The sequence below is a fragment of the Centrocercus urophasianus genome, unplaced genomic scaffold, assembly GCF_019232065.1.
Source record: "Centrocercus urophasianus isolate 14NV4802_14NV808 unplaced genomic scaffold, USGS_Curo_1.0 seq_5, whole genome shotgun sequence".
NCBI lineage: Eukaryota > Metazoa > Chordata > Aves > Galliformes > Phasianidae > Centrocercus > Centrocercus urophasianus.
This window is the reverse complement of record NW_024885088.1, coordinates 7605402-7630920: the sequence shown is the minus strand read 5'-3', so window position 1 is coordinate 7630920 and position 25519 is coordinate 7605402. Positions and strand designations below refer to the sequence as shown.

At 38.0% G+C, this 25519-nt stretch overlaps 1 long non-coding RNA gene across 1 annotated transcript in view; it reads left to right on the top strand.

The window, feature by feature from the left end:
* The window catches only part of LOC122169191, a 66765-nt gene extending 44119 nt beyond the window's left edge, over positions 1-22646 (top strand). Inside the window, exon 3 of the long non-coding RNA XR_006171512.1 lies at positions 22086-22646. This is a non-coding gene — a long non-coding RNA (uncharacterized LOC122169191). The remainder of the gene's footprint in view (positions 1-22085) is intronic.
* Positions 22647-25519: the final 2873 nt, after the last annotated feature.

Genomic DNA, 25519 nt, shown 5'->3' with positions numbered 1-25519 from the left:
AACCTGATGTGTGGGCATTAATTTAATTAAGGACTCTGTTTTGGATTCTGCTTTCCACTTTGCCACAGAACTCTTGCCACAGAACTTTTGCATGACATTAAGCGAGTCATCAAGCCAGGTTCTCCTCAGTAAAATGTGACTAACAAAAACCTCCTTATATTAGTGGAAGGAAGGAAAACATTTGCTTTCACTGCTAAGAGTCCTTTCAGAATATCCTGATAAAACCCAGGTACAATTGCAAGGATGCTCATGCTGATGTCTCTTGCATTTGTTTAATAGTCTCCTTTCTAAGGTTACTGAAACCTTTCCAGACTTCTGGCTAGTTTCAAACTAATACTTTAAAAAAAGAAAAGAAAAAAAAAAAAAGTATAGACAAAGTGGTCCCCTCTACTCAATCCACAGAACCATTTATTTTCTCTCAAGTGTGGAATTCCCAATTTTCCAAGTCACAATTTCTGAAACAATCAGCCTACTTGAATCATCTGTTTGTATGTAGCTCCAGTCCTTCCCTTCCCTCTCACCAAATGGGAGAAAATTGAGTAGAAATCCTTTAGATTAAATATTTATTTTAAATATAGCTTTTTTTAATACACTATGACCCTCTGTGAACACCATCTTGATCCCAGTCCATATGAGGCCATGACCTACAGCTGGAAGTCACTGACCTAATCTAAGACATTAGTTGGGCTTCTTCCCGAGATGGCTTGACAGAGGTTCACTTCTGTAGCTGTGATGCAGTCTTGGAGACTATGTCCTGAGCTGACATTCATGGGATGTTTGGCTTCATCGAACTCAGAAATCCTGCCCCGTGGAGTTTAAGGAGGAACAAAGAGCACACAGCATAAAAAGGAGGTCTCAGCTGAAGCTCTTGGCCTTGATTCCTGGGCTCTCAAACTGTTTTCTTCCTTATTTAATTTTTATCATGAGATGAGGAAGTTTTTTTTTAACATTGCAGTCATTTTCCATTGATTAGACATAACACCTAGCAAGAAAAAATAAGAAAAATAGATAAATATCAGAAATAAATTTAAATAGAAAGGATGATGGAAATAGAACATAACATTTAAAAGATGAATGTGTGTATTTTGGATGTTTTCTGACAAAGAGATAAGAGATCCACAGAGCCAGCAGCAACAAGAGACAAGTTGAATCAGGAACAGCAGAATGCAACAAGTGATCAGCAACTGGGAGACTGAATGGTGGATAGTAACATAAAAGGAAAGCACTTGAGAATACAAAAAAGGAAGAATCAAATGGAGCAGAAGCACTGAAGAACATATTAGCATTGCTGTTAAAGAGGAGAAAAGATACAGGAAGGAAATCATTTTGAACGTGTGGCTTAAGAGAAGGGAAGGCAGTGGCAGTTGTATTTTTGCGTAAGAGTAAGAAAAATAATGCAGAGCTGACAGAAATTCCGTTCTTGTCCCCTCACCAAGCTGCTGGGTCTCAAGCCTGCATATCCTAACTGGAGGGACTGACCTGTAAAATATAGCTATGTTAGCCTGTGTTTTTCAATCATAGACTAGAGATTGTTTCTGTAGGCAAGAACTCAGCAAGACCTGCAGGCGGCTGATGCCTCTCAGGGAACAAATTATCTGGTACTACAAAGCCAATTCTTGCCCTTCTGATAGGTAAGAGAATGTCAGGTCAGCTGGCATCAAAAGCAATAAGATGAGAACTGCTGCTTCACCCAAATCCAACTCCTTAGGTGTCACAGTTCATAGCTCCTTGGCCTTGCTTCTTACAACTCAAAATCCTTGTCTCAGTGGTTGCAAGAACAGAACTGCGCCATTGATTCCTACGAAGCATATTATTATTATTTTTTCAGAACCTTTTTCTGACAATGCATCTTCTCTATACTATTGTTTCCTGAAAATGGGCACTTGCAGCCAACAACAAATTGTTCTAGATTCCCAGACTAATCTAGACTCTTTGTATGTCCAAAATCTTTAGGAAGTCCTTTTCCAGAAGTGCAGGTGCAGAGATGCTCTGGCTAATATTCTTCTTCAAGGAAACCTCACTGGCCCTAGATGATGATGAGCAGACAGGCTATGCCCAGGAGTCATAAATATCATTGTTCTCTCACTGTGGCATAAAAAAAAAAAACTATAGAGGATGCTCACTTCATTTTTCTCACTGCTTGACAGCATTATTTGGATAAAGGTTGCCAATGATCTTTATTCTGCAGTGCTCTCTTGACTTCTCAACCGCAGATATGTTCTGGCTAAGCTTAACTTTGGCAGATACCTCACATAATCCAAGACTCCCTGCCCTTCTTGAAGAAGACCCTTGTGCTTCTTGCCCCTTTTTGTCCCTCACTCACAGCTTCCTGCTTGGTTATTTTCCATCTAAGAATTTTCCGTTCACCAACATCTGCCATCAAAGAGCCATTTGGAGAAGGAGTTACTTTAAACTGTAGTCAACTTCCTTAGCAAATCTATTGCTTGTTCCAAGTTCAATTGTTAAATCTGAAAACCTTCCATATATTCTATCATAAAGGAAATGAAAAAATGAAATCCATATATGTTTGCATATTATAAGAGTATCAGACAGAGGGAATTCAGTAAGAAATCTAATATCCTTTTTGAGGTGAATGTATATGGTAAATCATGTTTTATAGTTGAATGAGGATTAGACAAGCCATAACAGATTTGTCAGATTTTGACTGAATGCCAACTTTCTTATTACAAGTACAACATTTTAATCAACTTCTTGTCTGAACTGATGGTCTGTTGAAGAAACAGACCAGATAGTTCTGTCTGACTTATTGCTATTTTTAATAGTGGGAAAAAAAAGAAAGAATTAAATGATCTAGAAGTAAATTTTTTTAATTTTGGTGAACTATAATGAGATAATCAAATTGGATGTTGGGAGGAAATAAAAACATTTATTATATAAGTGATTGGATTTCCTCTTATATATGATGACTTTCATATACAGTGCAGTAAATAAACTATTCAACCAACTTCCCCCTATTGCTTGCTGTAAAACACTTGATATGAATGGTCTGCTTGTAATTCATTAAGTCTTCTGAAAAAGTAAAGATTGATTCAAATGCTTTAGCTCCGCTTTGTTAACCTCATTAGTACTCAGCAAATGGCAAGGAACTGAGAAAGAACAGAACTTATTTTGCTCTCATTTTGCCCTAGTGGCGAGGGCATTGTCTTTGGAACGTTTATTACAGATGTCAGAATGCTAAGTCCTTAATCACTGTGTTACTAATTAATACTCTATTTTTTAGTGTCTGAAACAACTGAATACTGGACATGTGAAAATTTCACATGTGAAAGTACTTAATATAATCAGGTAATACATTAGTGAGGTACTGCTCAGCTGTCAGTCTGTTGGAATGTCAGGAGGTGCCAAGAAAAACATTGCAAGTACAAAATAAAAAGAGGTGGGAGGGAGAAAGGTGAGATGGTGGATCAGAGTTTCTTTAGAACTGACCAGTATGGGACTACCTCTCTAGCTAGAAATGCTTGAGTTTTTTCTTTGGAATTACATTGTGCTGCCTTTTGTCACTGATGGGATATGAACTATGTGATGCTGATAGCAGAAAGAGTTATTAGTATAAATAATAAATAAAACAAAAATATGCATAAAAGATAAATGCTTTCCAAAGAGATTACTGACTTCTACATTAAGAAATAATTGAGAGTTTCCACTGTTGTTATAAAGAGAAGTAGGTCCTGAAAAGATTGAGGTTGCCACGTAATATTAAGGAAAGTCTTCTGAGTAATTGAGAATCATAGAATCGTTTAGTTGGAAAGGGCCCTTAAAAGCCATCCAGTCTATCTCGCCTGTAATGAACGGACATCTACAGCTAGATCAGGTTGCTCAGAGCCTTGTTCATCATAACCTTGAATGTATCAAGAGATGGGACTTCCACTGCTTCTCTGGGCAACCAGTTCCAGTGCTTCAGAACAATTATTGTAAAAATCTTTTCTTTAAATTGAGTCTAAATCTCTCTTCTTTTAGTTTGAAACTATTTTCCCTTGTCCTATCTCAACAGACCCTGTGAAAGAGTCTTCTTTAGATATTCTTTAGATAATCTCTCTTTAGATATTGGAAGACTGCTATCTGGTCTCCCCAGACACTTCTCCAAACTGAACAGCTCCAATTCTCTCAACCTGCCCTCATTGGGAGGCATTCCATCCCTTGCATCATTTCTGTGTCCCTCCTCTTGACACACTCTAACAGGTCCACGTCTTTTGTGTACTAGAACTCCACATCTGGAAGCAGTACTCCAGGTGAGTTCTCATCAGCACAGAGTAAAGTGGCAGGATCACCTCCCTCAACCTGATGGCCATATTTCTATTGACACAGAGGTAGGTAGGTTTCCTCAAAGAAACAATTTCATATTCAATGTTGAGAGGTAATGAGTTTACATCCACGTATCTGCTGTTTTTCAAAAAGATGTGAGATGGACTGTGCGCTTCACGTTCTTAATAGTGTGCATCACAGCTGTTCTTGAAAAAAGGATGTTGTGTATACAGAGGGTGAAGGCCTTAGGAACCAAGCCCCTTGCAAGACTTCAAGGAGAAAGAAGGGTGCCCTTACAGAGACATTTTAATTGGAAACATAAACTGAATGCTCTAAATTGTTCCCTGGATAAACCAGTTTCTTTCCCATATGACTACATATGAAGAAACCAGACTGTTAGAGTGACTGCATGAAATAGTGCAGTGGGAAGCTATGATCATGTTGCAATACTCTTAACAGGTCTACGGCTTTAAATCACTAGTAACACAGTGATCATAGAATCATAGAAGCATAGAGTCATAGAATCGTTTGGGTTGGAAGGGACCTTTAAGATCATCTAGCTCCAACCCTCTTGCTATAGGCAGGGATACCTCCCACTAGACCGTTGATAAGCACAATGGGTTTAGTGAAAGAAGCGAAAAAAAAGAAAGATGGTTAAGACAGTGAGATTGGTGCCATGTGAATGTAAAAAAAATTAGGACAGGGAACCCTGGTATGGCAGAAAAAGCACAGAGGTCAGTGGATGAGAGGAGCAAGACATAGACCAGCTTCCTGCCAGGAGGGGAAGGTGGTAGCTTCAGCCAAAGGCAGATAGATGAAATAATGACTGGATGCCTGTCTTCTTTTTTTTCAGTTACTATCACCATCTGTTACTGATAAGTACTCTGTTTTTGAAGGAGAGTTGATACAGTAAGTGAGCCAGCCCACCAACATAGCCAGCAAAGGAAAAAAGACAAGAACAGGTTAGAAGAATGGGAAATGCAGAGTTTTTTTAATCTGGTAGTAAACACTTTCATCCTTCCCTCCTGCTTGAATAATGCATCCTAATTTGACATGACAATACTGGTCACCAAGTTCATGCTAGGGTTATATAATCACAATCTGATCATTTTTCTTAAGTGCTGCTCAGCAAAGAATCCTTTTATGTGGATAAAGGAAAGCAGCTATTCTTTTCCTTGTGATTTTTGGCTTAGGTTGATATAAGTGTCAGCCAAGAATAAAAATACCTTTATAATCTTCATTCTTTTCCCCTACAACACTTGTGAGTTGTACTATTATTTCTTCATTGTTCTTCTATCAGCTGAAGCAGAACTTGATGTTTAATAGTGTATGGCTTTGGTTCAAGTTTATTGGAGCATTCTTCAGAAAATGAGTGTGGTCTTCAGATTGTACCTGACCGTGCGTGAGTAACTTCAGACTTTTGTGAGTCCTTTTACATGGAGGCACTGAAAGTTGGAACTCAGCCGCATCTCATTGTTCTACCTCCGTGTTATATGACTCTGTGACTGGCAAAGCTTAGAATTTTAGGGGGAAATGAAAATGTCTGAAGATGGTGTGCAAAAAACCCCTAAACTTCAGTTATAGTTTTACTGATAAATTTAGGATCACTGCCTACAAGTTACTCATTTACTCTTCCTTTCCCAGCTCCTAGGTCATCTCTGTGGAAAAAGAAAAATCTTGTATGAATCCTTAAAGGCATAAGCATTGGAGGAGAGGATTATGGTATTACGGGATTTTATTCCTGTGTAGAGTAATTCATTCTCAATATTGTGTTAGATTTGCTGAGTTTACAGAATGTGGCCACTCCTGTGTCAAGCCAGGAGCTTTCAGTAAATCAGAAAGCCCTTGCCAGTCCTTTGTTTAACCTTCCTAGCACTTCAATACTAGAAAGACAGCCCTTGTCAGATCCTTTAAATGAAATAAGGTAGTAGCACAGACACTGCACTTCAAACTGCACTTGCAACCTTTATCAGTATTTAAGAGTGTCTCATTCCATCTGATAGGAGACTTTAAAGGTAAGTAATGTTGCAGCAAATAGCCTGGGTGGGTCAACTTTTGACCATCTTCTTTGTGAAAGGAATTGCAACGACAGGAGAAGTGAGCTATTCTGGATTATAAGAAATTTGGACATTCACTAGTTCGCAGTTAAAAAAAGAGCCAACAAATACGTTTCAGAATTATGATGTCTTAATTTGGGTAACTGGTCAACTTGCATAAAAAATGCTTCACATAGTTGGCTGGCTGTTGCTAGAATTGGTGTGATGAAGCATTCCTTGTAAGCTACCATTTCCAATGATCATGAAGAGAATCCAGAAAGATAAATTCAAGTAAATATTTAGCTTCTGGATGACGGAGGCTACAGGAGATGGGTCCCAAGCATACTGTTTTCAACTGTGGTGAAACATTATTTTTGCTGTGGGTGCTTCTCATATAAGTGACTGGCACAAGAAAGCTTCTATTTAGTGGCAAATCTTGCCTCTCCCTTTTTCTTTAAAGTGCACTGACTTTCTTCACGTAACCATCCAAAGAACAAAAACATAATTATGAGAACTTTACACACAGGTTTAGTGGTTTTAATAATGATTTACTGTTATCTGACTGTTGCTTTAGCAAAAGACATAAGTGTATAGTACCCACGTACATGTAGAATTGCTGTTATCAACATACAGTATCAGGGTGCTTTCTGACTAAATTTTAAACTTACTTTGTACTTAAATACTTGCTACACAAGACTCCAATGATTCTCATCATTCACTTGCTTGATGGTGACTTTTTGGATTTTAAATTTTGTAACCAGCAGCAATGCACTGAGTAGATACTCTTTCTGACAGCAGTATTACTATCTGAATATCATTTCCTTTCCTGCAGAACAGTGAAAAAAAGAGTAGTACATGGAAGGCTCTTGTTCTGCCGAAGACTGAAAGTGGCTGAAAAAAGCTTGTTTGTGCCTGTGTATTAGGCAGATGGTTTGCTAACAAACAGAAAACACAACATGTATAAGTCACAGTGGTCTTTGCAGAGTGTATAATTGTGTGCAGTTTAGCGTCATGGCTCATGCACAATCAATTCATCCCTTCCAGAGCATATTGGCTGTACTTTACAAATAGAGGGGATAAAAGGAATAAGTCCTGGAAAACTGAAACCTATTATAGCACTAATGTCATCTGTCAGGGATGGGTTTTGCAGAAAAATTCAAGAATGTTAGTGGAGCAGTTGAATACCAGGTCAATGCATTATATAAGAAAAACACATTATAAAGAAATGAGTAATTTTTTATTTAGTGCTGGCTTTAGATGATATACAATAAAGACAGAGTAGCTGGTATAACAGGAGTTGTAAATAGATATCTCTGCACTGAATCCAGTGAACTTTGCACTAAATAAGGCAGGATTCCTGTGGAAAAAAAGAGTGTGTGATCATGTAATTAATGACTCTATCATAATTAATGCCCATAAAAAATCTGAACTAAGGCCATGGCCAGTAATAGTTCTGGCACTTCTGAGTGTTTGGATGCTTGGCTTTGTGTCCTTAAGATTTTCAGGGCTGGTTTGAGCTTTTAGTGTAATAAGTGTTTAATACTGATGGTCCGGTGATCTTAGCCTTATAGGTAGAAAAGATGACTGGGATTAATGTTCTGTATTACTTTTGAAAGATTTGGGATACATGGTATTTTCAGGTCAATTTTCTACATATTCTTAAATGGATACGTTGTAAGATGACCAAAATTTTTTAATCTTCAGAGAGACTAAACCAGAGTGTAGCTTAAAGCCGTAAGTAAGAGTTTGGTTAACTCTTTTACAGTACTATAGTTCCTAGTGTCTAAAAACATCTGACCTTTTATACTGCCTGTTCTCTTTAAATGTGTGGTCAGGAACAAGACTAGAACAGAAAGTCATGCTGCCTGTGGAACAGAGAATGGCTACTTAGCATCCAAATATGTAATTAGGAAGCTTGTCATGCTTTTTTAATAAGTTGTAGTCATTAGTAAATTGCCAGTCTCATACCCCTCTGATGATTCAGAGTCTTTAAACTTGACTGGACTGGCCTAATTCCATGCAGAGCAGATGCTTTTTTGTCTCACTTCATTCTTTCCCTTTTGTTGGGAGCTTCAGCAGCAAAGAGAAAAAAAATGCTAGCTGCAAATAAAAGACTCCACTTCTGTGCCAAAACCAGACACGGAGATCTCGCTTGTCTCCCTTTCTCTGGCTTGAGAGCATGAGTTCTGATGCCATGTCACCCCTCTCCCTTAGGGAAAACTGAGATAAATCTTAAAACCTGCACTAATGCCTTTGGAATTGTATTTAGAATTTTACTGCATGGACCCTGAGGAAAAATAATGCACATTAATAAGAAATATGAAAGTGGATTAAAATGCAATAAAGATTACCTGCTTTATCCCATATAGATGTTGTCGCTCAAAATTACACTGATTTTAATTTCATCAGAATTAATTGACCTCTAGAGTAAATTCAGGAAAATCAAATAAAAATATGTTGACTTAGAGATAAATGTTTATAAATCGGTAATCAAATTTCAATCAATTTCTTAATTTAAACAAACAAGTATTTGATTCATTTGATTACAGAGTAATTACAAATGAACTTTTAAATTAAGTTGATCATGTGGCATTAGGTTTTAATTTTAAATTGAATTAGTTATATGGCATAATTTGTTGAACCAGAAAGTCACCAGGCCATTGCCCACAAACCCGTACAATTCTGAAATTATTCACAGTGTTTTAAAATGCTCTGAGCAGAATCTTCTGAAACCCTCACATTCATTTTGTGTTGAATTCAGTTTACAGTCTACAGTAAGGATAAGGAGTCCCAGTCTTTTTTCCTTGTTTATTTCTGAACCATATATGCTCAAAATACACCACGCTATGCAGCTGTGTCTGAGCTTACCAGCTATCTCCCTCTGGGTACATTTTTTGTTTCTCACTGGATTCTCACAAGCAGATGAAATGGTGCACAAAAGCTTGCAAACATTTAAGATAGATAAATAAGTGATTCACTCATCTTTTTCTCTTTTTTTTCTTTTTTTTTCCTGTATTCGTACATACATTTGCACTGAGAAAGTCAATAGTACAGTGCTCTGAATTAATGGGCATCCCAAGACCTACTGTCATCCTCTCCAGATGTTCTAGTTGGATTAAAAGAAGTAATACTATTGCTGTATCATTTTTTAATTTGTTTCTGCAAATTTATTCCCTGCCTCTTCCTGAAAGCACAGATAAATCAGGGATAGTTGCACTCATGAGATGAGGGGAAAATAATAGCTCTCATTCTGAAGAACTATCTTCAAAAATGTATATTTTGAAACTACAGAAGTTAGGAATTTTCAAGGCAGTGATTTTGAAACATATATGAAAGAAAAAACACCAAAATATTATTGAAATAAAGCAGAACTCAGCAAACACTGTTATAATAGAATCATATAGAATCACAGAATAGCCTGGGTTGAAAGGGACCTTAAAGATCATCTAGTTTCAAACCCCTGCTGTGGGTAGCATTGCCAACCACTAGACCAGGCTGCCCAGAGCCACATCAAGCTTTGTCTTGAATGCCTCCAGGGGCAGGGCCCTCTCTGAGCAATCTGTTCCAGTGCAATACCATCCTCTGAATGAAAAATTTCCTAATATCTAACCTGAACCTCCCTTGCCTCAGTTGAAAACCATTCTCTCTTGTCCTATCACTACCTACCCATGTAAACAGTCATTCCCCCTCCTGTTTATATGCTCCCTTCAAGCACTGGAAAGCCGCAATGAGGTCTCCCCAGAGACTTCTCTTTTCCAAGCTAAACAAACCCAGTTCCCTCAAACTTTCTTCATAGGAGAGGTGCTCCAGCCCTCTGAACATCTTAGTGGCACTCCTCTGCACCCTATTTGTGCTGGGGTCCCCAAGCCTAGAGGGAGTACTCCACATGGGGACTTCAAAAGAGCTGAGTAGAGAGGCACAATCACCTCCCTCTCCCTGCTGGCCACCCCTTTTTTAATGCAGACCGGGATATTGTTGGCTGGTTCATGTCCAGCTTCTCATCCACCAGGACTCCCAAGTGTCCTGCTCTCAAGGAGTTCTTCCCCCAGCCAGTATAAACAACCCAGGGATTTCCCTGGTCCAATTGCAACACCTTGCACTTGGTCTTGCTGAATCTCATTAGATTCACATTGGCCTACCTCTCCACGCTGTCCAGGTCCCTCTGGATGCCTTCCCTTCCCTTTAATGTACCAATGGCACAGCCCAGATTGCTATCATCTGCAGACTTGCTTAGGGTGTATTCAAATCTATCATCCAATTCATTGACAAAGATGTCAAAGACCACTGGTCCCAAGACCTACTGTTAGGGAACACCACTTGTGAATGCCCTTCACCCAGACATAGAGCCAGTGATCACAACCCTTTGGCTGCGACCAGCCAACCAGTTCTTAATCCATCAAACAGTCCATCCTTCAAATACATGCCTCTCCAATTTACAAAGATGTGCTGAGGGACTGTGTCAAAGGCATTGCAGAAGTTCAGGTAGATGACACCTGTCACCCCCCTGCCCACCAATGCTGTCGCTTCATCACAGAAGGCCACCAGATTGGTCAGGCAAGATGTGCCCTTGGTGAAGCCATGCTGGATGTCTCAGATTACCTCTTCAATTTTTACTTGCCTTAACATGATAAGAAGGAGGACCTTCTCTATGGTCTTCCCAGGCACAGAGGTGAGGCTCACTGGCCCGTAGTTCCCCTTTCTCCCTTTCTTAGTAATGGGAGTAATGTTTCCCTTTCTCTAGTCACCTGTGATTTCATCCAGCAGCCATGATTTTTCAAATATGATGGAGGGTGGCTCAGCAACCACATGAGCTATCTCTCTCAGAACTCTGGGAGTACAGAACCCTATCAGTCACACGACATTGTGCTGGGGACCTAGATAAGCTTTAATGACAACTAACCTCTAGATACTGTCTTCTATTGATGCAGCCATTCTACGTCTATCCTACAGCGTTCATTTTCAGATGTACATCAGATATACAATCTGTTCAGCAGGACACAAGATGCATTTGAAGATCTAGGCTGGGCTTTGTTCCTTTGTTACATACCTCGTAAGTTACAATACGCTTTCAGAGTTTGTTACTTTTAGATTAGAGGAGAGCTTGCCTTCAACGTTTGAAGCAAAGTGGGAGTGTACAGAGAGCACAAGAGAATGTAGGAGACATATTAAGTTTTCCAGATTTTGGATGTTCGGGTACTAAAGGAGAAGAAAAGTAACTTCCAACTGCCAGAGCAATGAAGAAATGATTGAGTGGGCTGATAATTCATCTAATAGTGCATAAAGACATTTATTACAGATGTCAAACAGTTGAATTACCACTATAGCCTTATCTGATCATCCTAGCTATCATATTCAAGGGGTGTGTATGGTCTTGTAGGTTAGTTAGGGCTGCCAAAGATATGGTTAAGCTGGAGGTCACTACACAGGCATAAATGAGAAAATATACTTTTCTGATACTTACAACTTCTGGCAAAAAGATAGCTTTCCTTTTCGATTCTAAAGGACATGCTCCCTTTTCTTCAACAGAAGCCTTTTTTAAAGGAAATTCACCCAAGAACCATGGATTCTTCAAAGAAGTTCTAGAGATTCTGCTGACAGAGGGCAATGCACTTGCTGCAGTGGATGTGTTACAATGCCTCCTTACTCTGAGAAGAATCCTACTGAAACCTAAGATGGATATTCCCATATTAGATGTGATTTGGTTTTCTTTCCTGCCTTTTCTTGGGCTATAAAATATTTGCTCATCCACAAAAATCATGTAAATCCTTAAGAGCCTTCCAGCTATGTTATTCTCTGCAACAGTTTACGCAGATTTTCATGTTTCAGATGTTTCATGTTCTGTCTCAGTTTCAAGTCTGCCTTGAGCCACTGTTTGCAACCCCTGCAGCTCTGTCTGTATTAGTGCGAGGAGCTTTCAGTGTGTAAAATCTGCACTGCAGACAATTGTTTGTGGTCCTGCTGCAACTTTAAACCAGACAGCTGACACAAATCCCAACTGTCTAGCACAGGCCCAGATGTTTGGCTTCAGCCACAGGGTCTTTCCATCGGGCAGATTAACTGGTGTATTCATTGTATTTAGTGTTCTTCCCTATGCAAACCACTCAGGCATGCAAATTTCTAGAATGGGAAAGAATAAGAGAAGAATGAAAAAAATCCACTGTTTCCATAATTTTCCTTCCCATGTAATTTATCAAGTTACTTCATCTTACTATGAGAAATGTGTATAGCATATTACAAATTCAGAAATGACCTAAACCAAGGACCAAGCACTTTCACTTGTTCTGCACCATGTCCAAATTCTGTCTTGTTAAATATGAGAATAGATTCAGGTGAGTCTACAGTGGTTTGACTCCCACCATATGGTCAATTCTCGTTGAGTATGTCAGAAGTTTTCTGAGGATATTGTCCCCACTTTGCTGGCATAATTGACGGTTGGGTGGACTAGTCATGCTTTCTTTTCTTCTTCTTTTTTCTTTTTTTTTAACTCTCAAAGTGTGATAATTAATTTTTCATTTGAAGTCATCTTAGAAAATAGTATTGTCCTAGGTGCTAAGGCAAGCCTCACCAAAGAGATGCACAAGCTTCTCCAACGCAGCAGGTTTGCATGGAAAGAAGTAGACACAAAACTATGATGATTTTATTGGATTATTAGTTATTCACCGTGGCCAGGGAATAAGGAAGAGGCAATGGAAGGAATTGCAGAGTATAAGGTGTTGAAAGAAATGCATCTAAAGCAAGGAAGTTCTGTGAAGTGCCTTCTTTCTAAAATAAGTATAATGAGAAAATGCTAATTTTTTGCTTTATTTCAAAAGTACGTAAGGGACAGTTAAGAAAGCCTCATATTTAGAAATAAAAGAGTCAACACAAATTATACAAAACTTTTCTTATTTGAACCAGAGCAGATAAACAGAGTACTTCTAGATAGTTTCCTTGACTCATTTTTAAGCACAGTGTCAACTTTTACCAGTCTAAGGAGACAAACTTAAAACTTTTACTAAGAACGTGTCTTAATGTCTATTGAGGTCATAGTTTACTAACACACCATTGTCCCATACCAGCTGGATTTTAGTTTCTGTTGCACAAAATAGGTATTGTTTAAAAAAGCACAAGAAGAATCAATGTTGAGTTTTTCCTATCTCTCCTTCTGAAGAACCAGACTTTATTCTAATTCTTTTGTTTGCTGATAACTCACAAACCTGTTGAAAAAGACTTTGCCCATCACTTTTGCTGTAACTCAAGTGGAGACCATCAGCTGGGCAGCCCTATTTCCAGTAACCACTTCCTTTCTGGCCCAAGTGATCACTGATAACTATCAAATGGTGGGTGTAGAACATCCTGTCCCATAACCTACTTGAGCTTTTATTTTGACTTTGTATTTTCAAATCCAAGAATAATGTGGGGACCATATGACCAATCTGCCAGTACAAACATGAGATTGTTGGAGAGCAAATGTGAAAAGCACAGTTCACCTACTTCAAAACATTTACTAGCCTATAAATCCTGCATCCTTTGCTGATCTAGTTGTTTCATTTTGTCCAGAATGTGCTATGTGCTATTGTTACATATTGATATCTTCTTGTAAGCTGCTTATAAGTCAGATCCACACACACCTGTTTATTTATTCATGCAAGCTCTCATTAGTTGCTAAAGCAAAATCTATCTTTTCATGTGGACACATGCTTTTCTCTTACCTCTGAATTTCTGCAGCAAAAGACAGAAGTGTTTTAGTTACAGACAAGTGATATGAATTGAAGTTTGGAATACGAACAGCTATTTCTTAGTATATGATATATTTCAATGATAAGGATTCATTTTAGATATTAGATTTCAGTTTCCTGAGCAGAAGAGCTCTGCTTTTTCCTGTGAAGTTAAGGATGAAAATCAGTGTCAGGCCTTTCAAAAATCAGATATTATTTTATATTTCTTAGAAGCTATGGGACTGACTTTATATTTCTCACTCTGTTCTTCAGGGCTTTTTCTCCACCACATGTTGCTGACCAGTGAAATAATCTGGTGTTTCTTGACTAGAAGCCTTGTACCTCATTTGAAATAGAACACGATTAAGCCATGAAGTTTATCCTCAACAATCATGTCTTCTCTTATCTTGCATCAGTGAGATGCAGCACCCTCCAACCAGTCCATGTCAAAATGTGAACTTCAGTCTCCTCCAAATGTCATCTTGGCAATTACACAATGAAAAGAGAAGCCCACACAGAAATGTATTTGATTTTATAATTCACCTAAACCTTTCCACATTCTGAGAAAATCTATTTTCTGTCATATATTTGTCCATTAAATTCATGCCCAGGCATATTAAAATGAAGTTGATATATCATGTAAAATTTGTGTGATTCCACATAAGACAGCTATTGTCTCTCACGACTTATCTCTCTTAAAGAGATTTCAGATATAATGGATAACTGAATGAGGAAAATCCAGTGATGGAGTCCCTGAGCTGGATAGCAGAGTTCTGCTACTTTGGCAGTTTACAGTAATTCAGTAGTGTTTATGACGATAAGAAAGCAATTTGGTGAAAGTGAGGTAAAACAGCTAATACAGAGCAAGATAAAACTGCAGTTAATTCAACCATCAGGAAACTGACCATTGAAAAATGGTCCTGTTATGTCATTTTGAGTCAGTCCAGATTGTGAATTTACTCAATCAACTCCTTGTTTAAGTTTCAATGCTAAAAAGACCATTTGTCAGACTGTCACTCAAACAAACTTTATGCAGTAGATACAAAGCAACCTTAGTACATAGCTGTGGTGTAGAAAGACACAGAGGCCTTTGCCAGTAACATTTTTTTAATACTGTTTGTATTTCATCAACCTTTCCAAAAGATAAAGATGTGATGGTGGGAAACAAAATCCAGTAGTCCAGTGGTGTTTATCAACTGGTTAGAGGCAGAATTGTATGAGAAGTCAAACTGAAAGTGAGTAAAGGCAATAAACAGAATGATAGATGTACTGACACCTATTTGCATGTTGTTTCAAGTTGTTGACAGGCTGGGATATATCCTGTGCATACACAAATGTGCTTTTTGCCCTCACGTTTTTGCCAAGAATTCTCTATGTAAGCAGCAGTGTAATTCTGGTGCCTATGTCCAACAAAAAAATAAGCTCACCAGAATACTGTGCACTACAATATTGTTTACAAGTCTTATTATTTCTCAAGATATGTAGTCAGGAAATACAGAATATTCATCTGAAAAGTTCTAGCAGATTCAGCAGTCAAATGCATGCTTCTGTTTTAGATGAGAAATAGAATAGGAAGCACATAACAGTTCTTTAAAAGCAATAGATCTTCAAGGATAAATCATGATTCTTTTCTACAAATAGCCACACTAAATTCACCAAAACTGCTACATGAATGTTCAGTACTGTGAATCATGCAGACATTATTCCGAATTGGCATTTAAAAGTGATCACTGTGGAAAGTAAGGCTCTACATACAGAAGTCCACTGCTAACAAAACGGATTCCTCTTTCCTTTTCCCAGCAGTCACAAATTGGAGCCAACAAAGAAACAACTCAATTACTTGAACTGGATATCTGATGTTCAAAAAAGTGGGAAAAAGAAATATGATGCCAGATAATTTCTCCAGGAGGGAAGAGATGAACAGCTAAAATCTGATCTGTAAGCCTTTCAAGATTTTGTAATTTAAGTTAAATAACTATGCAACTAATGTAGGTGATATTAATACAAGTGCAAGGGCTAACTTAAGTGTTCTGTAGACTGAGTTGAAATTTTCCCATTACTTTATAAGCACACTCAGATTAAGTATCTGCTACTTGGTTGTTGAACATGAGAAGCTGGATCAGACATTAGATAAAGATGGTTCTGTTACAGATTTTTAAGAATGTATGCCTTTATATTCCTACAAAGCTACTCAGCAGCAAGTTTTCATTTAAACTTCCTCTCCGGTTCTCAGAACCTTCTAGTTTTGAATTTGCTGACTGCTGCAGCCATGAGGAGAGCTATTGGTTTTTTAAAGTCACAGAAATGAATGAGACATGGTTGAAAAAGTCATCTCAAAGATACTGTCAGAAACGAAGTACCAGAAACATGAAATCAACCTAGTGAATTTTGATCAAGGAGACCAGTTTAGGATGATCTGATGAGAATGGCTGATGGAAAACAAAACTGCAAGCCAAGGTTAATTCTAAAATCCCAGCTCTGACGTCAACAGTACAGTGGAAAGTCATAGCACATTACGGTTGGATTCAGCTTGCTTAACTTTTGGTTTCTAAATCTCCAAGCTAAATTTGTCCATGGAGCTTCTTCTATAGCATTACAACACAGATGTAAGACTAGGCAAAACGAAATGCTCTTTGGGAGAGCTATTAATCCCCACTGCTTTGGACTTAATGACATGAATGAGGTGGCTTTACCATTCACTTTAATCTTACCTGAGATGTTTATCAGTCACACTGCTGTTGCAAGTAATATCAGTTGGAAATGGTCTGTAAAATTTAGGACAAGCTTTCAATGACAGATTAAAGTTCTTTAGATGCATGTGACTATTTCTGTTGGCATTTAACCTGGCAGAAACCCTACCATAAATGAAAATTACTGGCATTCAAAGTAGGGGATAGGTTTGTTGCTTTTTATCTTTTAATCAGTATGTGCTGGTTGTTCAGGCAGCCCCTCCAGATAAGTATGTCTGCAGTGCAAGAGAAAGTGGCATCTTCACTGATGGCATAGGAAACTCAGCAGCATGCTGATCATGTACTGGAAAGCACGTTGGTCCAGGCTGCAGGGCAGAGAAATGACTATTGCTAGCACTGGGTATTTATCCGTTCTGCACAGGATTTCTTCCATCTCTTCCAGACTGCTTAGGCTGTCTTAGTTCCCTTCTTCATGAAACTGCAACAAAATTGCAGCTGCACAGCGGTTTGTGGCTGGGGCAGGTTGCTATGCCTGGCAAATGAGTCAGGGAGAAGAGGGGCCTTCCACATGCGTGTTCCACAGCATGAGCGCCGCTCAGCAAGTGTCATGCTTGGTGCAGGGGCTTTGTCAGGCCTGCTGCAGAAACAACCTGGCTGATAGACTTGAGCTGGTATGAAAATGTCATTGCTTTGTCTCACAAGCACAAAGGAGCATACAAAATTGTTTTAGCTTACTGCCAGGAGATTAAAAAATGGAAGTGGACAAGCTAAATCTGCCTGTCATCAGTATGCCAGGCCTTACTTCCTGCTCCAATATCTCTCCAGTATATTATTCACAGACGTTCTTTGACAACTAGTTCATTACTGTTTACTATGTGTTTACAGCATTAAATGCACTCTGTAAGAGATAGTTATCTTGACTTGGCCTGGCTTGGTTATGCAAGATTGGCAAATCAGTGTTCTTCTAGACTTCTTTATTTTAGAAATTACTTGTTGCAAATACAGTATATTTATAAAACACTTCTAGAGTAATGTGGAATGTGTAAACCCTCCACGTTCTCTGTTCTCTTATTCCTGACACATCAAAGCAGAAGCCACAGGGAGACATCTGTCCCTAGTTAATGTCATGGCTATGGAGGTAGAACCTCCTCTTATGTTTGGGCCAGCATGGTCAACCCTTTGATGGATGTGTTTAGCCTTCATCCAGTTTGATCACCCTGTGCAGCCCCTTGTTCAGATTTGCTTGTGAACAAGAATGTCCTGACCTGAGATCCTTTTTAATACAGCAGGGATCCGTGATATAAACCATCAAAGGAAACCTTTGATCTTTTGACTATCTCTTAGTCATCTGCTGCACAATGCAAATAATAATGAAAACAAAGCTAAAGAGCAGAGCAGCTACATTAAAGAATCAGGCTTGTTGCTGGCAATGAAGCTAATCACTGAGGATTTATCCTATCCTTAGACTGAAAAGAAAAGAGGGGGGAGGGAAGAGAAAAAATAAAATAAAAGGAGGGAAGAAAAAAAAGCTGCTCTCAGCAGTGAAGCCTCTTTTCTAAACTGAAATCTTCCAGGAACACTAGTTTTATGTCAGAGAAGTTTATGAGATAAACAAACATGCAGCCACTCTTTACAATAGAATTTAACAAGTAATCCTGAATGCAGTGTCGTTTACTTTTTTCATTTTAGGCTAATTTGTACAGAAATATGTATGAACATCAGAATTCTATTATCACTCAGTTTTGAAGTAAAAAAGTTAGTACCAGCATCTTCTCTGCCTTCTCTCTATTACTGTTTTTGTCACTTCACCACTCCATAGGTACTTGGGATAGAAAGTATGTTGATCAGAAACTGAATGTCTCCTTGGGAAAACAATATATGAAGAAAAAAAGAAAAGAAAAAAAACCAACAACAATAACAACAAACCAACCTGGAATACTTTCATTGTATTCTCATTTGATTTTGTAAAATTTTCATCTATAAAATCTATGAAAACATGTGTGACTTGGAGCCTGAGGAAGCATGTGCAAGCATATCCTTTAAGTCCTGATTTCAAGCATGCATGATATGTTCTTTTGCCTATGTTCATCCTGCACATTATTATGTAACTTAGGTGAAAATTCGGTCAGACAAAAAGCCTTGATATTTTTAATTCTTTTTTTCCTAAGCAGTCTATAATCACTAGCTATTTTCACTTTGTCTGTTATCAATAACTCTGAGCCCCGCTTTAACAGCCAAACTGTCTCTGAGTCTGGAAATGTTATATAACAACTTCCACAGACTGTTCCCACTTGTCAAAATGTGTCACTAAGATACCCAAACTGAGACAGTGGGCTGAATAAATATCTGATACCTGCTAGACAAAATGATCACCATCACTTCTGTGAATAGTGACCTCAGTGGAAAGCAATGATGATGATGCTCCAGGAGAGGTTTAAATTGGTTATCAGGAGAAACTTATTTACAGAAAAAAGGTCATTAAGCACTAGAATAGGTTCTCCAGGGAGATTGTTGAGTCACCATCCCTGGATGTGTTTAAAAACCTTTTGAATGTTGTGCTCAGGAACATGATTTAGCGGAGGGTTGTTAGAGTTAGGGTAGTATGATCAGGTTGTGGTTGGACTTGATGATTTTGAAGGTCTTTTCCAACTTAAGCAATTCTATGATTCTATGATTCTACGTTGTCAAATTTACACACGTAATTTCAGTTTTTCTGGACCTTAGATTCAGGGAGAATCTTCATCTTTTCTAAATATTAAAGCTGATTTAAGAATGAAGTATCCTGAGGACAGAGAACTTTGGGACAAAAGTGAAGCTGGAAAGCTCCAAGGATGAACAGAGATGTGGGACCACAAGCACATTAAAAGTGGTACAAAGAAACTTTCAAACAAGGTTAAAAGCAGTGATGAAGATGCTATCGGTTTCTGTAATGGAAAAAGAAAACACCTTTTGGGGAGGAAAATTTACTGTATGTCATAACAAAAATTTTTAAAATGTCATTTTTTTTCTTGAATAGAATTTTAGAAACAACATCCAATAAGAAAGGCAAAGAATGATGCAAAAGATTTAGCCAGGATGAGGGTAGCAGTAGAGAGGTGCCCCAGACAGGATGTCAAGACAGTAGGTAAGCAAACTGATTAAAAAATCCTATGTAGGCTTTTAAAAAGTGTATCTGAAGCCACAATGCCCCTGCAAACTATCTACGTCTTGTCAAATGAAACTTCTTCTATAAAAAACCCTTTCCATTGGAAAATGAGTCATCAGCAACATCTGACAAATGTTGCTTGAGATTTCAGGTAATTCGAAATGTTTTGTGAAGGAATTCCAAACCAGTCAGTGTGAAAGGTATCATATTTTTTTGTCTATGTAGAACTCTGTAATATTCTTTGCTGTTGTTGCTTGTTTTATTTTTCTTCAGGCTAGAATTTTCAAAAAAAAAAAGACCAATTTGGCTGAAAGGAGGCAAAAGTGCATTCTGGAGCACACAGGCAGCAGTAACAATCACTGAAACAAAGGACAGTGAACAATCTACATCTTATTTCTTACACTGCTGATGCTTGGTCCAGGTGCCTCCAGCACTTGTCCTAAGACCTTTGCGATAAGCATAATCCACGTAGCCAGAACTTTACATTGGGCAGTAGTCCTCCCTCAGTCTGCCTCTAAAAGGACTGCTAGGCTATTGAGCATCCTTCAGCCAAAAAGATGGCCGATCCCTAGAGAATGATAGCAGGACAATATGCAGGAGAAAAAATGTTTAAAATATACAAGTCTCTAACACAATTGGGGAACAGAGTATTAGAGAAAAAGGCTAACAGATTTGCTACAAAAAGCAACTCTGAACCTTTGAGATTAGGATTTTTTCTTATACTCCAAAGACAAGCGATGAGCAGTACTTGCTATTTCCATTCTGTTTTAGAGAGTTTTGACACAGCAGAAAAAAATAATGGGCAGAAAAGATAGTAAGAAACAGCAGAAAAATATTGAGAACTAGTACCTGCTGTAGTGTAACTATTGCTGCACATTAACAGGAGAACAAATTATCCCTTTCACCTGCTAAAAAAGTATTCACAAGCAAGTCCAGACTAATCCTCTGTGTTAGAAACCACAATGCAATAAGACGGCTTGGTAGTTGCCATCTCAAAATGGCATCCACTTTAAAAAAACGTTGTTTTAATAGAATCCTGGAACATTTTAAGATAGAAGGGACATTGAAGAACACCTGATTCCAAATCCATATCTTGGGCAGGGTTGCCACCCATTAGACCAGGTTACCCAGTGTCCCAGCCCAATCGATCCTTGGATACCTTCAGGGACGGGGCATTCACAGCTTCTCTAGGCAGCCCGTGCCAGTGCCTCACTACCATCTGCTCACAACCATCTACCTATTATCCTCTTCTAGGTGAATGCCATTACCCCTGTCTTTTCACTGCGTGCCCCTCCTCATCTTTTTTGCAGGCCATCAGTACTGAAATGCTACAATGAGGTCTCCTGAGAGCCATCTCTTCTTCAGACTAAACGAGTCCAGCTACCTCAGCTTTTCCTCATAGAAGAGGAGCTCAAGCTCTCTGAGCATACTCATGGGTTTCTCTGGACTTGTTCCAAGAGGTCCAAGCACTTCTTATGCTGAAGCCCCAAAGTTGAATACAGTTTATTTTTAAATGCTGAGGGGAACTGTTTAAAAGGAAGCCTGAGAAAAACTCCTGGGTTTGCTACGTTTGACAATAAAGTCATCTTAGAAAGGACACAAGCAATTTTCCTTCAACAGCTTGGTGAATTTGAGCAGATACAGATAGTGTAGATGCATTGAATTTTTACTGTAGCCCATTTCATAAATGACAGAGCAGTTCAGAGAGGTTGACAATACCATTGTTCTTCCTAACTGTGGCTGGACTGAGAGGCCTTCACAAGATTTTTTGTCCCATCAGTGAACCCTCAGATTATATCCAAAATAATTTGAATTGGTTTTACTTTCACATATGCATGCCTTCCATATTTTGCTCTCCTGTCTTTTTAGCACTCAGGTTTTTAAGTAGTTATTGACAAATGAATGAATGACAATTTTACTTAAATACATTGTTAATGGTATTTGAAACAAAAGAGAATTTTTAAAAAGAATGATATTTTAAAAGATGTGCTTGAACAACAAAAGTATCCCCCCCTCCCCCCCCTTTTTTTTTTTAATTAACTTTTTAATTTTGTTGTCTCTTGTTCCTTTCTTTTTGGACATAGCAAACAATTTTCTGTCATGTTTACTCTTACTAGTTTTTGCTTTAATTTCTCTATGCATTTTTAGCAAACCACTACATTGTGTACAATTAAAGGAAAATCCCATTTTTGCAGCAATTTTTCTAAGTTATTGTTTCAATTGTGACACAACACAAAAATAATCCCTGTTTCAGGTGGTTTCCAGTGCGAGACTTAAAGAAAATACTGCCACCAGACTCCAAATCCTCCAGAAAAATAAAACACTGGTTGTCAGAAATAACATATAGGATTCCTCAACATGAAGAATCTGAAATCTTCAACTGATCATGGATCCTGCAGGAATAATCATGTCATTTCAGAAGAAAATAAAACAGACATGCTTTGTCAAATATAAGGCATTTCACACACTATCAATTTTATGGATATAAATACCTAAGGGCATGCACAAACTCTGTGATCATCAATGGGAAATTGCCAAGTTGGACAGATTCATTAAACATGAAAATTGTCAGACACCCAAACCCGTAAGTTAAAATTTTAAGCCTTGAACATTATGATACTGCATATAATGTAAATACATTTGGAGACATTTTAATGCAGCCTAGTTAGAATTGAACAGAAATCGCTACTAATGTTCACGGTTCCTCATCAGCTTAGTTTGCTTTGATAAAAACAGTCTTAAAGGAGTTGTTTGCCTTTCTACATCTTGTTGCACCTGAAAGAAGCTTGTGATAAACTGGGTCTAGAACATTTTTGGAAACTGTTGCAACTGGATGGTTTGTTTAGGTTAGTTTGACAGCTGGTAAACCTTTCTAATCTGCAAGTATAAAAAGGGGGTTCTCAACAAATACTCTCAATAGCAGTGACTAATCTTTGATACTAGCTGCTGTCACCAGATGAAATCATCAGCATGCTTCAGCTACTGTTTGAGCAGCAAGTCTCTATTTACAGTTTTAAGAAGCTGCATGCATCTCAGCAGCAAGATACAATTAAATTTGAAGTTTAAAGAGCATGGCAAGCCTGAGCCTCTTTTTTTCATCCTGCTCACAGTTACATCCACCCACAACAGCTACCAGGAAATGTCTTTGTGCACTGGACACAGTTTAGAGAATAGCTTGAAACATTAGTTGTTCAATTTGCCATTTAAGGAAATATTGTGAGGACTGGTCTATAATCTTGCTCAAGATTATAAGATCTTGCTAATGATGAAAAGCAGTAAGGGACTATTACATTCTTGTAGTGAGAGAGATATTCATTCCCTTCACCTGAGCTCAAGGCTTATCCAACAAGTGCTTGCTATTTTATCCAGCTTCAGATTTATTAGTCATTCACAGTTACTACTTGTAGCCTTTTTCTCCTCTAAGTCAGGGAATTGGCAAAACTGACAAGGACTCATTAGTTTTGCCAAATTTCTTCTTAGATCTTAAATTACAGGGGAAAAAAAAAAAAAAAAAAAGACAGAAAAACGTGTTTTTCTGATGTTTTGTTGTTGTTGTTATTATTGGTCTTTTTGTTGTTTTTTGTTGTTTGTTTGTTTGTTCGTTGATAAGTATGTGTACATATACTCATAACTGAAGACAAATGTTGGGTTCTCGCTAAAATGTTCTAGTGACCTAATGCTCCAGGCATAAAAAAAAATAAAATCTAGACTCCATAAGTGAAATATTGTGTCCAATATTCTTCATGGTATTCTGTGCTACTGTGTTCAGAATGAAAATGACATGTTTCACAACCAGGCAACCCCTTGTCTATAGCTATAAAGTATCTCCCCTGAGTCCAGGCAGGAGGTGGTGGAGGAGCTGGATGCAGTGTCAGTGTTAAGCGATGCTGGACAGCAGCACAACCAAATCACATGTTCTGGAAGATTTTGTGCCATGATGTTGGCATTTATGCCAGGACTAATTCCAAAGGCTTTCAAGTTTTTCTTTTCAGCTCTGGTAAGCCCAAATATTAACTGAGTAAGCGCTAGGAAGTAATAATACTGAGAAGCTGTGAATGTTCTGAGCAATGCGGTGATGAATTGTGCTCTTTTGCTCAAAGGAGTCACAGAAGAAAATGACAGCTATAAATTAACCAATTTGCAGCAATTATGTTTCTCATCTTGATTTCCTCTTCAGAGATAATGAGGAAAGGAGGTGGATGGCAAAGAATGAATAACTTTATAACACATGCCCAAGTAGCAAACAGCAACAAAAAATCTCAGCTGATTGTGTCAGAGATCCTGCAGGGAGTGCTGATTGTGGGTGATTTTGTGAAGGAATTGCAATTAAGTAAATTAAGTCTGGGTTTCTTAGCAATAGCTCTGTTTGAAGTTCAAACAAAAGATAAAAGTCCCTTTAAAAATAACAGCAGTTATTTTTCTTCTCATGCTTTACTGTGTTTTATTAAATTGATAATGCTCCTGTACACCCCATTTTCCCTGCAGCTATGATTCATATGTGTGTATATGCATAAATGATAGACACAGGCCCTCAGAATTGAACACAAAAATTAAAACAGGAAGGCAGATGGCAGTCTTTTATTCCATCTATATTTCACTTAAACAGCTACTCTTATCAGAACTGCTGCTTTGGGAATCAGTCATTCTTATTTGTTCTTTGTAAACTAGAGAAACACAAGCTGCTCTTTTGTGAAGGTTCTGGTAGCTGACACATATAGAATACTAATCTATATGTAGGAAAACTGGGGGAAAAAAATTACCTAGAAACACTTAAAATGTATTTGTTGAGTTTAACAGAAATACTTTTCCTAAAACCAGGCAAGTTCAGGGCTTTGATTTTGCTTTCTTTTAGCTATTGTAAGGGAAAACATTTGTGGAGTCACTGATTTACAGAGTAAAGAATTGAATCCTTTTGCATGAATTAGTAAAGTCTCAAATTAAACGAAGCTGGCAGAAAAGAAAGAGGCACTTAAGTATCCTTTCTCACCAGTCTGGTAGCTTGCTACTAAAAGTAAAGAAAATAGAAAAAAGAAAGTCTGTCAAGCTGGACGCTGTCACAGAGGATTTGTGGAGTTAATTTACCTATTTTGCACGCATGTATTTTAATAAGATTTAATGAGCTGTTGAAAAGAGGAGTGCTGTTTTCTGTTGTTGTTGTTGTTTCTCTTCAACTGATGGCAGTAAGATGAAAACAAGCAGCTTCATAGAATGATGTTAACTGAGACTTTAGAAGTAAGTAGAGCTCCTGTGAATCTGTGTTGGCAGCATCTGGAAGAAGCAGGTGAGAATTCCACTGAGATAATGGCAAACCAGAGGCAAAGCAAAATAATAGGGTTTAATTTGCAAGCATCAATAACACATCATCAATCCTTCCCCTGTCAAGACATCTTTTAAAATCAGTGGAAGTCTTGGCTGTACTGAAAAGTAAAATCTGGGACTAGTAGAACACCTATAGTATTTAAAATGCAGAAAGCATTTTCAGAACGGTATATTTTTTTCATTTTTGTAACACAATTTCAAATTGCAGCTTTAATAAATGAGGACCATATAAGACAACCACAAGAAGCACTGTTGTTCCACGGCAAAGAGAGCTCAACGGACTCAGGTGCTGGATAATGAGATTTTCAGGATAATATCTATAAAGATATGCATCATAAAGATCAGGAGAAAGAAAGCATGTGCCTAAGG